This window comes from Corythoichthys intestinalis, chromosome 8 (assembly GCF_030265065.1).
Source record: "Corythoichthys intestinalis isolate RoL2023-P3 chromosome 8, ASM3026506v1, whole genome shotgun sequence".
In the NCBI taxonomy this organism is placed as follows: Eukaryota; Metazoa; Chordata; class Actinopteri; order Syngnathiformes; family Syngnathidae; genus Corythoichthys; species Corythoichthys intestinalis.
Window position 1 is genome coordinate 27145638 of NC_080402.1, and position 14849 is coordinate 27160486.

General features: G+C 38.5%; 1 protein-coding gene across 27 annotated transcripts in view; it reads left to right on the forward strand.

Annotated features, from left to right (window-relative positions):
• Positions 1–14849, forward strand: part of LOC130920019 (receptor-type tyrosine-protein phosphatase delta-like) — a 401349-nt gene that overhangs the window by 163905 nt on the left and 222595 nt on the right. Inside the window, exon 1 of one of the 27 annotated variants that reach the window (XM_057842769.1) lies at positions 5080–5265. The exons of the other annotated variants lie outside the window; for them this stretch is intronic. The gene's annotated coding sequence lies outside the window, so the exon portion shown is untranslated. Of the gene's footprint in view, positions 1–5079; positions 5266–14849 lie in introns of those variants that run through there. 27 annotated transcript variants of the gene reach the window in all.

The window sequence follows — 14849 nt, forward strand, 5'->3', positions numbered from 1 at the left end:
TTAAAAAAGTTTAAATTATCCAATAAATGTTGTTCCACTTCACGATTGTGTCCCACTTGTTGTTGATTCTTGACAAAAAAATTAAATTTCCTATCTTTATGTTTGAAGCCTGAAATGTGGCGAAAGGTTGCAAGATTCAAGGGGGCCGAATACTTTTGCAAGGCACTGTATACTGTATTCTCACTGTGTTATTGTAAATCGGTTTTTAAAAAATTGGGGGGGCCACAATAATATCGCATATCGCAATAATTTATGAAATAAATTATCGCATACTAAAATTTGTTATCGCGACAGGCTTAGGTTTTCGGGCTGTTGAATGAATAAAATAAAAAAAAATTGCAATGAATGTGTTTACGTCTTTTTCAGGACGTGAGGGCTTTCGAGCCTGCGTGCGTATTTGTGTGTGTGGTCCAGCCCTATATTGTGTTATCTTGTACCCACTGAGCTGAAGAGTTTCTGCAACAAAAGCGCGTTTATGCTCCTCCATCTCATTTACATCGCTCTAATGGGAATCTGCTGCACCACTGATTATATTTGGTGTTCAAGGTCAGCACACACAGATTAGTCAGTGTGTATGTGTATGCATGCATTTGTGTCTCGTTGGATGTCGTCTTTTGCACTAACATTTTATTTAAAATTCCATCTACTATTTAGCACAATGGAACAGTCCTGTTAAGACGCTCACAAACGTCTCTGCAGGAGTTTGTGGTTCAAATTTAGCTCACTCCAACTGTTGTTAGTTATCGTTAATGCCTTTAAAATAGTGTGCTGTCATTCCCTGTATCATTCATTTCATAAAATTACCCACAAAACTGTGCTGCCAGGGTAACATTTCTTTGAAATGAGCTCTTTGGGACCCACTTGAATACTGTACACAGTTGACTGATGAATCAAATTTCAACACGCGTTTCTTGTTTGAGTAATCAACACGGATACACATAGCCAAGTCATGACATCAAATTAGAACTTGTCTTTTAAATGCTTTTTGCGATAGATTTGCGAGGTCAAATTTTTTTTGTGTTTTTAGCCACACACTTTCTTGGTAAGGGCCAACCAGACGAGTAGAGGAATTCCAGAAATATAAGCAGAGTAATAGAGAATAAGTGAAGAAAATACTAAATAAACTAAGACTTGTCATTTAGTAAAGATCGCTCTTAAGCTCTCTTCTTGATTGACTTGCATTGTGAAACAGGAAAAAGACTAATACAAAGTGAATCCAGTACAGTTTTTTATTGCATACCTGGTAAGAGTGACAAATGATATTAACTCATTCACTCCCAGCCATTTTCACCGGTGCAACCCCCTTCGTTCCCGGCCATTTTACTGGATTTTTACTGATTTTGCAAGGCCCACAAAAAATTCTGTTCTGTTGCTATATAAACATGGAAACCACCAACAGAAAGATTAGACTCTCTTCTTTCAGCAGGAAAAAAAGTTCGTTCATATCTTTTTCCATTCTTTAGACATCAGCGTTAGAAAATAGCTTAGTTTAAGCAATTTTCCAATTTCTGATGAAAAGACAGAGAAATTGAGCTTTTTGTGAAAGCATACATTTCAAACATAAGTTTGACTTTAACACAGCTATTTTTTGCTTTAGTTACATCCCAAACATCTGAATAACGTGTTCCTTATACAAAATAACATAAACAACAAGACAAATAGAGCTTTTGATAGCAAAGTAACAATTTATTTACACATAACTAACTGAGAGATGATGCTGTTGTGGCCGCAACAGCTGGGGTAAACCTTTTCCTCATCGCCGCCTGTCTCTGCTCGGCGAGCAGCACGGACTCAACGGCATCGTCCGCTGCACTGTTGGTCACGGTCGTTCTGCTCGTCCGTCCAGCGCCTGGCATCCCGGGCATCCTCCTGGTTGTTCTGCTCGGTCGTCCGCCGCCTGGCATCCTGGACGTCCATTCGGTCGTCTTCCGCCGGCGCCCCGGCCGTGCGGCCAGCCGTTTTTTTCGGTTGAATCGGGTTGCGCGTCTTACCAAATGCGCTACTGCCCTCCAGTGGCCAGTTTTATTGCTTTAAAATGGATTTTCAGCGTTTTGCTTTGGAGCTAAGTTGAATCAGAACCCAGAGATGTCTCTTCTGATGGGAAAAAAAAACAAAAAAAAACGTAAAACGTATTTATATGTCTTTGGGACACTGAAACAATTAGAAATAGAACGTATTTATACGTTTTTGGGAGCAAATGAGTTTATAATAATTTAATTATAATTGATCACAGCATCCTGTCTCTCTATCAGCCTCCCTCTCCGTGCACCAGCAGCAACATAACAACTCCATCTTTATAGCAACACAGAAATGCAAGCAGCGCACAAGTGAGTCTCTCTCTGACACACAACTTGACCACTTAGCTTAGCTTATTTTGCTTACTTTTACAGCACTTTTGAAACAGGTCTCAAATTACTGCAGCATTTCTTTCAGTAAAAGACAATAAAAGTAAAGTAGACGAATTGAACTGACCAGGGTTTGTTGCGCCGGTCCAGCCCCTTTTCTCTTGGTAGCAGTTGCTTCTGTTGTAGCCTCAAACTCTTTGTGTTTGTTTACGTTTCGTCTTCAAATGTTTTATCGGGTTCAAGGTATTGAAACTGTTCGATTTAACCCCACCTCTCGAAACTTTCAGGCTGTAAATCTTGTATGCAGCCATTATACTATATGAAGTTTCTACGCTGAATTATTTCCAGTCTACAGACATTTCTTCTCCTGGTTTGTTTTTCCTCCATATGAAAAAGCTGTCCCGGCATTGGATAAGAGTGGCTATGGGCCTGCTCTCATTGGTCTGGAGCAGGCCAATAGTGATAATTGCTTGGCATGGAAGGTGATCATGTGTCATCTCACAACACAGTGTAGTGAGTGTCTGGAGAAAGAAGGCTATGTTCAAGTGATACCAGTAAATTGTATTGGCGCCCTATTTGTTGGTACTCGCCGATACCGATACCACCATTTTAGTGCTGTGTCTAATTTAATGTATTTGTTAAATTCGACAGAACGCGGCTCACTGTATCCTCTTCTAGCTTCACACCTGCCATCTCCTCCGACCTACGTTCGCCAGTCTTTATAAGTTAGGGTTACTATAAAAACGCTTTTATTTCCTTTTTATTTGTAATTTATTTATTTTGCAATATGTAAGTGCTATTTGTAATTTTACCTGCAGTACTTATTAAGGATTTATCGTAGGTTTTTGGGCTGTGGAACGAATTAAATGAATTATAATGTTCTATGGGGAAATCCATCTCAACATTCAACCATTTCGACATCCAAACTAGGTCCTGGAACGAATTAAATTCGCATATCCAGGTACCACTGTAAATATATTTAATATATCTTTAAACCGTATTTTTCAGACTATAAGTCGCAGTTTTTTTCATAGTTTGACAGAGGGTGTGTTATATTCTGGAGCGACTTATGTGTGACTATTTACGGTCATGTCGGGCCGACTTGTCTCTTGCTAACTTTTTTAAAATAAATATATATTCAAATATTTATACTAAAACGATGTATGGATGTTAAATAAAATAAATAATTTGGATAAAACAGAAAAGGCGCTGTGCATGCCCACGCACAAGAACGCAGTTGCTCTCTTTTCAATCTTCCCCTTTCGCACCCTGGCGCCCTCCGCGAGCATCCTGGTATTTCCTTTTCGATATGGAGCAGCTATAGTAGTGAAAAAGAAACCAAAGACAGGGGAATTGAAAAACAAACGGCTGCGGTAGGAGTGGGATATGGAAAGGATTCAAATTGATTGTTGACGATGCTATCGGAAGCCTGTGTCAGTTTAGCTGAATGTAAACGAACGTGGCGCTTTGGTCTCATATGGGAAATATATTTAACAAACTTTTCCAGCGTTATTTTGTTGTGTAAATGCATTTATAATGATCGTAAAAATATGTAGACTATTTAAATATTGTGAAAACTTGTGTTTATTTTCTGCTAACTCGAGGAGATTAAAATAAATGTCAAATCAACTATCCGCCTGTTAGAACAGACACGCAAATATAAAAGATATAAATGTTTATTGAACATGCATCTTACAGTCTTGTTTAACTGGGAGAATTCGTTACAAAAGAGGCTTTCATTTGTTATCATTTTGCATATAAGAACCGGCATCGTCACAAACGTGATCACACAAAACCCAACCGCGCATCGCCTCCCCACATTTCCTCCTTCTCCTGAGTCCTCACAAACAAAACATTTCGTATTTTTCGGGCTCGTGCCTACAAATAAAACATAACATTTTGGGGGGGGGGTCTGGGCTCAGGCTAGCAAATCAAGTTAATTGATCGGGCTGGATTTTTTAGTGCCGATCTAACTTCTATCGTCATGTAATGTTAGCATACAACCTGTTGTTCTCTATTGTATTTTAAATTGCCTTTCAAGATAACATGTCTGTTTTTGGTGCTGGATTCTATCAAATAAATTTCCCCCCAAAAATGCGACTTACTGTATACGCCGGTGCGAATTACATATTTTATATATTATTATTTTATTATTTATTTTATAGTTTTTCCTTTTCATTGCACATTTTTTGGCTGGTGCGACTTATACTCAGGTGCGACGTATAGTCCGAAAAATACGGTATGTGTGTGTGTATGTATGTATGTTTTATATAGGGAGAGAGAATGGTTTCAAAGGACAGGGATGAGCCTTGTTGAGAATTTGTTCTTTAATTTTTATTGATTTTTTTTTTTTTTTTTTTTTTTTTTTTTTTTGGCGAAACAAATTTTCTGTAAGCCTGGAGATTAATAGAAAATACGTTTCCACAGGACCGTTTTAAACCAGCGACAAAGAAATGCTGGTGGAGATTTGTTGCGACTTCCTGCCGAATAGACTCCCCACTTTTTAAAAGCGCACTGTGCAGGATATGTGCATCCATCTACGTGCCTCAACTTCACGTCACCAAACAATCGATACGGCATTTGCCTTTACTGAGTCGTGTTCAAGCCAGGCAGAAAATTATTGGAGCGAAAGAAAGCATGATTGAGCGCGAGTCAGAAAAGGGAGGGAGAGAGTGAGAGAGAGAGAGAGAGAGAGAGAGAGAGAGAGAGAGAGAGAGAGAGAGAGAGAGAGTGAGGCAGGAGGAGGAGAGAGACAGAGTCAGATAGGAAGGGAGGGTAAAGACGCACGGGCAAGACCGTTTGGCCAGAGCGGCTGCAGCCACGGTGGATGTTAACACAAGGCAAGCATCGGACCGAGAGATTGAGTCTTCTCAAGTTGACTTTTCCAAAGACACATCTCGACAGACAGGCAGCTGATATGGTGAGTTGTTGTTTTTTTGTGTGTGTAGAATTGTTTTGCATCAAGTTCTGCTGATAAGTGCCTGAACTCAAACCACTCGTGCGTCCCATGAAGACTCTCTGATGACTGACACGAGCCTTCCTCTTCAGGTTGTTTTGCAACAATCGGGATGCCCGTGATTGATGGTCTCTCTTGGGAATTGTCTTTTAATCACATAAGCTCGCTCTAGCTCCATCAGTAGTTTGCTTTGTATGGGGGTGTGTGCTGAAGGTTGGAGAGCGTTACATTAACAGTAGTGTACAAGTAATTATATTAGCATGTTGTTTTGCACACACGTCCAATTCACTGTCACTTTGCATGTCCTGCACTACAGGGCAAAAATAAATGAGCTTTTATTACCTTCTGCTCATGGTGACTGATTAAGGCTTGCTTTTCTGGTGCTTGCTACTCACACTCCGTAGCTGCCAAGGGGGGTTTTCTGAGAGTATCTATGGAATGCATTGGAATGTAGAGAATTGAATGAGAACATGAATGAATATGTGCAAAAATGGATGGAGAATTTGGACTCAGGAGGATACAGTGGATTACTGGGGAGTATTTTTCCTCCGCCATCCTCTTTCCAATCAAATTAGAACAGCATGATTACAGTTGATGAGGCACATCATGCACATATTATCTGATTTTATGATTTCATATCACTTATCAGGTTTAGTTTGCTCTCGTGGCAATGTGTGACATTTCCATTTGTATTATTTACGTTACATCCCTTCACTTGCCATAACTGAGTATAACTGTAATTTGCTCTACTGATGTGCATGTTAATGTGTGTGCATGTGAATTCAACGGTCGTCAGCAGTCTCACTCTAACATTATAGCGGCATTACAGACCTCACTCTCTGGCAATCAGTCATGCAAGTACTTTTGCAGCAATTAGACTCAAGTATGTGAGGCAGATGTGTGTGGGAGCATAGTATATACCACAGTGCATATACTATACTGTATATAAAGGTATACTCTTTGTGATGTATATGTATACAGCATAGGAGAGTGGTGAAAGTGTTAACGTGATGTTTTAGCAAATGTTTTCACGACTAAATGGCTTGATTGTCCTGTTAAAGAAAAACAAATATATGCAACATATTTTGCATCATTTTAAATCTGTGCACAGTTTGGTCCTTTGAGGAAAATAGCATATTTAACTTTACCATCGCAATCCTGCACTAATTAACGGTTCATAAATAGTGTTTCCCAAATCAAAATAGGAAAATGCTCAGCTATGAGGGTCATTCAATAAATAAAGTGAATTTTCCGGTCTTCTAATTAAGATAGAAGCTTCCTTATTTTTTTTTATCTTTCAACGTAGTCTCCCAGCACTGTCACACACTTTTCCCATATGTGCACAAGCTTCTGTATTCCCTCAGCTTAAAAATATTTGGACTGATGTCTCAGCCAGTCGCTCACAACACTTTTGACTTCGTTGTCACTTTCAAACTTCCTGCAATTTTTTTTTCAGACAATTTTTCGGCGAAATCTTGTGGCACCATACACAGTTGAAATTCTCCTATGAATTTCACAAAAACTTGATTACTGCTATCCTGGAGCATGCTTCTTGGCCATCTTTGTTAATAGCCAAAACGCTCAAAGTTTTTTTTTTTTCTTAATCTCCAAAAGAAATTAAATCCATATGAAAAAGAAGTAAAACTGAAAAATAAAATAAAAGTGAGCTTGTAAGTAAACTGTATTAGAAGTCCTTTTCATGAAAATTTCCCCTTATTATTGAATGACCCTCGTATAATAATAGTGGAACAGACAGGTCAGTGCTTATCGTGCATTTACATGCATCAGTGCAAAAGAGTTGTGTTACAAACCTTACAAACCATATTATCCAACAATTTAAGGGGTGATTTATTTTGCGTTTACCTCAGTGTAAACATTTACGGATAACTTTGTTGTAAAACTCTAAATTAAGTTAATACTAGGGCTGTCAAACGATTAAAATTTTTAATCGAGTTAATCACATCTTAAAAATGAATTAATCCTAATTAATCCCTTTTCAAACAATCTCTAAAATATGCTATATTTGTCTTCAAATTGTTGTAATGGAAAGATAAGATAAATGACGGATATATACATTCAACATTCTGTACATAAGTACTGTATTTGTTTATTATAACTATAAATCCACAAGATGGTATTAACATTATTAACATTCTTCCTGTTAAAGGGTTCCACAGATCGAAACACTTTTAGTTCTTAAAAGATAAATGTGAGTACAAGTTATAGTAATTTTATATTAAAACCCCCCTTAATGTTTTCATTTTAATAAAATTTGTAAACTAATAGCTCGCCATTGTTAACGTCGCCAAGCGGGACATCACATGGGCTCCCTGCCGTTCTTCCACAGTGTCTTTAACTACGTCAGGAAGTGATTGAAATACACCACAAGGTGTCAATGGCGAGTTTTAAATTAATTAGGCTACGTTCATACTACAGGTCTTAATGCACGAATCCGATTTTTTGTCATATCTGTTTTTTGTTTTTTTTGGCGTGCCCGTTCAGACTGCCTTTGTCCATTGAGACCATTCAAGTATTACGCATGCGCACTAATTCGCAGTCCGACAAGCGCTGAGCAAGACGACCCGCATGCGCAGAAGCATCAAAACAAAAGACCACACATGCTGGCTGTCATCCGTCATTAAAGGGATATAATATTTTGCTTTTTAAAAAGAGGACACAAATAACAGACATAAATAATCCCAGTTTAGGTTTATTTTCAAAGTATATGGCTCGATAGCATGCACGCACTGTCCGTGCATATCACACACACATACGCGCAGTTTGCCCCGACTCTCGGCCGTGTAAGCAATGTTGAAATATTGCTTATATGGAGCAGACAGAAAACCGATCATTCTCAGGCTTATCCTCAACCCATTTTTATTTTTATATGACTGTTGTCAAGTCCGACTCTTCCTAAAAAGCTGTGTTCAAGGCAAGCTAGGCGCTAATAAGGCACAGCTGCACCGCTACCGTGGCGTCTCTCTCGCTTTTTGATGACGTAATTGCTGCATGAATTCCGATTTGAGAGACTGGACAGTACAGACTGCTGCGACAGTCTGGACAAATGTGGCCCAGATCTGATTTGAACCACATTTGAAAGTGACCCAGATCGCATTTAAAATGGTCCAGTTTTATGCGACTTGTCACGTTCAGACCGTCAAGTTAATGCCTCACTCGAGTCGGAAAAACACGAAAAATCGCATTCGTGCATTAAGACTTGTACTATGAACGTAGCCATAGAGATCTAGCCAATGAGTGCGTTTTGCCCCTCGACTGACGCTGTAGTTTCCGGGTTCATTGTACCTCACATTCATTTGAGTGTTGACTTCACAATGTACGAGACGGCTAGTTTGTGTATTGTGACTAAATATTGCCATCTAGTGTATTTGTTGAGCTAAACGAAATGTTTGAATAGAGTTTGACCAAAGTCTAAGCAGGTTTTATGTCTATTTTGCATAGCTATTTTGATTGTGAATGCCAGTTCTCTTTGCATTTTTTTTTAGAGATAGAAATATTATTTTTGTTGTGCTTTCACTAAATGATACTGTAGCGACTTAACTGTTCCGCCCAGATGCATGATGTGAAGTTGGACAACCATGACTGTCAGTGGTGGCTGCAAATGGTATATGTTCTGCGTTGTGTTTAATGAAGACGTTGAAAAAGAAATTAATGAAGAAATTAAGAAAATGATCATCTCCTGTCATTCTTCCCCACGTTGCTCTCCACAATAGTTATGTTTGTTGTGAAAGAGTTGCCAAAGCTTTTGCCAATAAATGGCACGGTCCAATGAACGCCTGAGTCCACTCGCATTTCTCTGCCTCTTAGCTCTCAATGTGCAAAATGGCGTCATTGTAATCTGGGGCAATGCATGAGCGGGTTGTTCCGCGCATGCATTAAATGTGTCAAATATTTTAACGTAATTAATTTTAAAAATTAATTACCACCCGTTAACGCGATAAATTTGACAGCAATAGTTAATACTCTTTCTTAAACAAAATGCCATATACATTTATGAAACTATTTCTTGTCATCTGAAGAGCTCTTCAGTTTGGAAAATCAGTATGATAGCTTGTAAAAGTGTAAGACTCCCATAGATGGACACGGCTCTTTTAGCAAGGGGACTACAACTTGTTTTATGAGCTCTGCTAGCGACACCCAGGTCAAGAGGTGCTTTGTCATATGCCGGTCTGTGACAAGTCCTCGCTTTACCCCAGCTGATCTTTCGCTGGGCTACTGCCCCGCGTGTGTCTGTAGATGTGCATGCACACACGTGCAAGCCGTTGCAGCTGTTCCTTCTTTCAGAGAGATTAAGTTTCACAAGTTGTGATGGATGCCAGTGTCTGCAAAGCCAGCTGTGTGCGTTTGTGTGTATAGGTATGCATGTCAGTGCATTCCTACATATTTGTGTATGCATGACACTTCGCCTGCACATGTACACGTATATGTCGTAAGCATTGTGTCTTTGCACCAAGGACTGGGTCAGGTTAGGGGAGGTAACACTGAGGTCAAGCATGTTATGGGTCGACCTGGTAATTATAGTGACGGTCGCTTTGGTTCTCACAAACCAGACCAACGCAGTCTAAACCAGAGAACACACAACGGGGCCAACCGGCTACTGCCTGAAACAAACAAAGACGCCAGCCAAGAAAGGAGATCAGAATTTTGAACTAGAACTCAATGGTGCACTACACAGAATAGTAATGCCGAAAATTATGCTTTCATATTGTACTGTATATTTAGTTCATTATCATCATCATGTCATTAGAGGAGTGTGAAATTTCCGATTCTTTGATTGTTCACGATTTGGCCGTGGAAGATTTTAGAATGATTCACAAACATTCCAAATTCCGATTCTTGAATTATACTTGGTAACGCGGAAATAAAACACAGTCAGCGCGGTCTTTGGGACGCAATGAAGAACGGACAGAGAGTAAATATCATGTTCAACTCATGCCGCTAAATAAAAAAAAAAACAATAATACCTGACTGCTGCCATCAGCCGCTACAAACAGTGCCCAGTTGCTAGTTGCTACAAACATACGGCAACATACGGCTATGGTAGGTATTAAATATATGTAGATCTAATGAATGAATGAATGAATGAATGCTTTATTTGGACATGAGAAAAAAATAAAATAATAGACAAAACAAACGAAAAACAAAATAAAAAAATCAGACAGAACCAATGATATTATCGAGATAACAGTAACAATAGTTAAAAGAATAATAATAATGATAATAATAAACAAGATCAGAATTTATCCATTGTGTCCAAAAAGGAGCAGGATGAAGCATTTGCTTATTAAAACCTACCCCCCAATTCTAGATGTGAAATGACAGACGACGGCCGCGTTTGAACATGTACCAAGAACTAGATGCGAAATGACAGACTTGCCCGCGCTGGTAAACAGGCGCCATCTTAAAGCAGTAGACTTCTCTAGAAGGCTCTGTAATAGCGAACCTAATTACTTTTTATCTAAAATACCCCTAAATCGGCAAAATCTTGACTTGAATATATCTTTAAATTATGAAACATTTTTAAAACTTTCGAAAAGTAGACAGAAGGGAAATTATGGAATAACGGGAGCAATTTTGACAACTTTAACGGTTGATTCACAACATACTGTACAGAATTGAGTATTTTATTTACTGTTTTTATAACTTCATACTAAAATAGTAGTTTGGTTTAGCCTGAGAGGATTTTTGAACAATGTTGGAACTAATATACAAAACTTTAAAAGCGGGAGGGGGGAGGGGATACATCAATAATCGATTTATAATGGAATCGGAGCCTCTGAATCGTAATCGAATCGTGAGGTGCCCAAAGATTCCCACCTCTAGTTGTGAAGCATTGAATAAGAAAATGTGGTCTTTAATTTTCAAATTTATGCGTTCTACAAATGCAGTCATTGTATTCCCAGCTCCACCAGTTTGCTTTTTTTGTTTGTTTTATGACACTTTTTTTTTTTTTTTTTTTTTTGGGGGGTTTTTTTGATCGGGAGTGTCCACATTCAAGGAGATGACAGGCATTCTGGACTGTAGTAAAGAACACATCCCGGAGAAAGACGATAGCCGTCGCTAAAGTGAAGTCAAATATCATTTTGGGGAATGTGAAGTTAGTCTCTAAATAATGAACTAACAGCTGTTACAAAAAAACGGCCGACTTAACATCAAGCACTCTGTAATTGGGAGATTACAATTTCAGCATCACGGCAGCCTTGTACTAATCATTCAGGTTTCAATCAGGTTCCTCTCACACCAACTAAAAACTTTTCTCCCTCTGGGGAATCAATAGCTTTATTTACCTTGAGATAACCAAGAGACCGCCTCTGACAACAGTAAATGGCCTTTATTAGAAGTGCCAAATTTGTTGTTTTTTTTTTTTGGTTTTATGCTGTCAGAAAGATATAATTTATTTTTATGTAATTATTTTTTTAAACAACTTTTTTATATCAATAAAAGCAGTCCTAGTTGTATGTTTTGTACAGCTCTTTGTCTAATCTGCGGTTGTTTTTGAAATGTTCTATAAATAAAGTGAGTTGAGTCAGCTGACTTATGCAAATGCAGCTAAGTCATAATTAAAGTAAATATTTATATGAAAATAGCCTCAAGGCTATAATTATAAAACAGTCAAATGAAAAATTGTAAGTAAGGAAGTAACTGAGCTCTTTTCGTCACACAACGATACAAATATTCTTATGCTGCTGCAGAAAATAAATCATCTCAACTTTGACTAGTTGCTTTAATTGCATCACTGGTAATTATTAACATTCTGAATTGTGCTTATCCTCCAAATATCCACTGGACTGAAGAAAATTTCAAGTAAGTAGTGAAAGAACAATATAGACTGACAAGTACATTTCGGGACAGCCTGGTGCCAAAGGCCAAAATAAGAGGATTAAATCAGAAAGACATGGATGGCCGCCAAGTCAAGTGAACAGCATTAAATATTCTGTCTCCTCAAACATTGCAGTGGATGCTGGATGGCAGTCTTATCTGTGAATCTATAGACCAAAGCGCTATGTGTCAGCAATTTCGCAGACATCATATATGCTGGACCCTGAGGGAAAAGCATGATTAAAATTAAATTAAGACAATTCAGCATCAGTGCCTGTTCTCACAAAAGCTGAAGGATTAATTTAGTGTATATGAAAGGGCATATTTTGAGGTTTTATATATATTCATTGTATATACTGTATATATATATATATATATATATATATATATATATATATATATATATATATATATATATATATATATATATATATATATATATATATATATATATATATATAAAAATATATACAGGGGTGCACATAAGTGGTCCGCATGCGCGCATGCGTACTGGACGTAGACAAATGCGCTGGCCCTCAACGGCTTCCATACGCTTTTGCGTACCGATGGCTGACCACTGTATTTGCGGCGGACACGAGAAAATAACTTCTCAAACTTTTGAAGAGGCAGGCCACACTGAGTAATTACTTTAGTGATGGGACGAAATGAGCCGAGGTTCCGAAGCTTGTGTCGAGTAATGGGAGGGGGGTTTCCACGAAGCTTGTAGCGAGGCGCGCTTCATTTCGGCAAAACCCGGAAATGATGACGTGGGAAGCCTCGCCGGCGGCCGGCGGCCAGCTGAATCTCATGAGTGCTTCGGAAGTGATCCAACGTTTGGCGCACATTGCAAAAACAGGACAGACTACGGTATAAATTGGTTGCAAAACGCAATGGCGATCGCCTGTTATCTCACATTTTGTGGATTTCGGGCTCCTGTACTTGTTACATCTGTGCGCAACAGTGCAACCAGTGCAATCTTTTTTCGAGCCTTGTCCTTTGCTTGCGATGGAACCTGCCCGAAAAGAGCGATCCTCCCCTGTATGGGAACATTTTGATTTGATTGCTTTCAATAAGGTAAGGGAGAAAAACTACTTTAATATAAATGTGAGTGTGTGTGTGTACCTATCTGAACCAAACATCAACAGAATGAACAATCCATTAGTGTACTGGGAGGCACAAAAGAATACCTACCCAAATTTATATAAACTGGCACTCACATTTCTCTGCACCCCAGCTTCATCTGTGCCTTGTGAAAGAATATTTTCTAAAGCTGGTGAAATATTTTCCCAAAAAAAAGAAACTGTTTAAAGCCAGCCACTGTGGGAAAGCTATTATTTCTAAATAAAAATGAATAACAAATTACCCTTAGCACTTGTTGTATTTTGTTCACATACTAAATTACTAACACAAGCACATTCATATCTTTGTCTTAAGCAAATAGCCATTGAATTCTTAACAATGTTGACCTCTTGGGCTTCTAGACCACTTGATGGCGCCATAGGGTAAATGAAGCACCATGAAGCTTTGCTACATGTGCAAACCAATTGGCTGCAAAGCTTCATTGCTTCATGAGGCTTCGTTTGGCCATCACTAAATTACTTCCGTGTTCCCCCACCCCCGTCAAAAGACAGACAGACGACAGAGACGTCACCGGAGCTACCGAAAAAAAGGACTTTTGCTGAAAAGTGGCTACAGGAGGTACCATGGCTAGAAGTAAATGATGCTCGCACGGAAATGCGGTACAAAATGTGCCGTGAGAATCCCAATGTCGCCGATAAGAGCAGCGCATTTTATGTAAGGTCAAAGAATTTCAGCCATCCAAACTTTGAAAAGCACGAAAAAAACAGAGCATGTGGCAATTAAGCAAACTATCGATGTCAAACAGAACCCCACTCGCCCTATGGACAAGTGGCGGAATAAAGGTAATGAACAGCGACATGCACTGACAAACGTGTTTTTGCTCGCATTTTACAAAGGTAAACATGCACGTTCAATGAGGTCTTATGAGGAGGATATCCCACTTTTAAAAAGGCTTGGAGTTAATGTGGGAGCCGCATAATGCCATTTATTTTGAATTGGTGCTTCTTATTTCTTTACATTTCACTTCAAAGTAATGGCAATTTTGTTGTGCCAGTTGATGTTAATCAAGCATTAATTGTTAATATAATTAATTAAAGTTAATTGGCTCTAAGTAAAGCTTGTCATAAATTTATCGCATCAGGCGGGTCGGCTCTCAAGCTCAATGAGGACCAAGTCACATCTCCAGGTCCTCCTCTGAGAACCTGGGCAAAAAAATTATGTGCACCCCTGTATATATACATATACAGTATATATCTACAGTGGGGAGAACAAGTATTTGATACACTCACAATGGGAAAACCCATTGGCAGTGTATCAAATACTTGTTCTCCCCACTGTATATATATATTTTAAGGCTGTCAAACGATTGAAATTTTAATCGAGTTAATCACAGCTTAAAAATTAATTAATCGTAATTAACTGCAATTCAAACTATCTCTAAAATATCCCATATTTTTCTGTAAATTATTGTTGGAATGGAAAGATAAGATATACATTCAACATACTGTACATAAGTACTGTATTTGTTTATTATAACAAAAAATCCACAAGATGGTATTAACATTATTAATATTCTTTAACATTAACACAAACATTTTGGCCAGCTCTGGGTTTTTCCGGGGTAGAGGCCA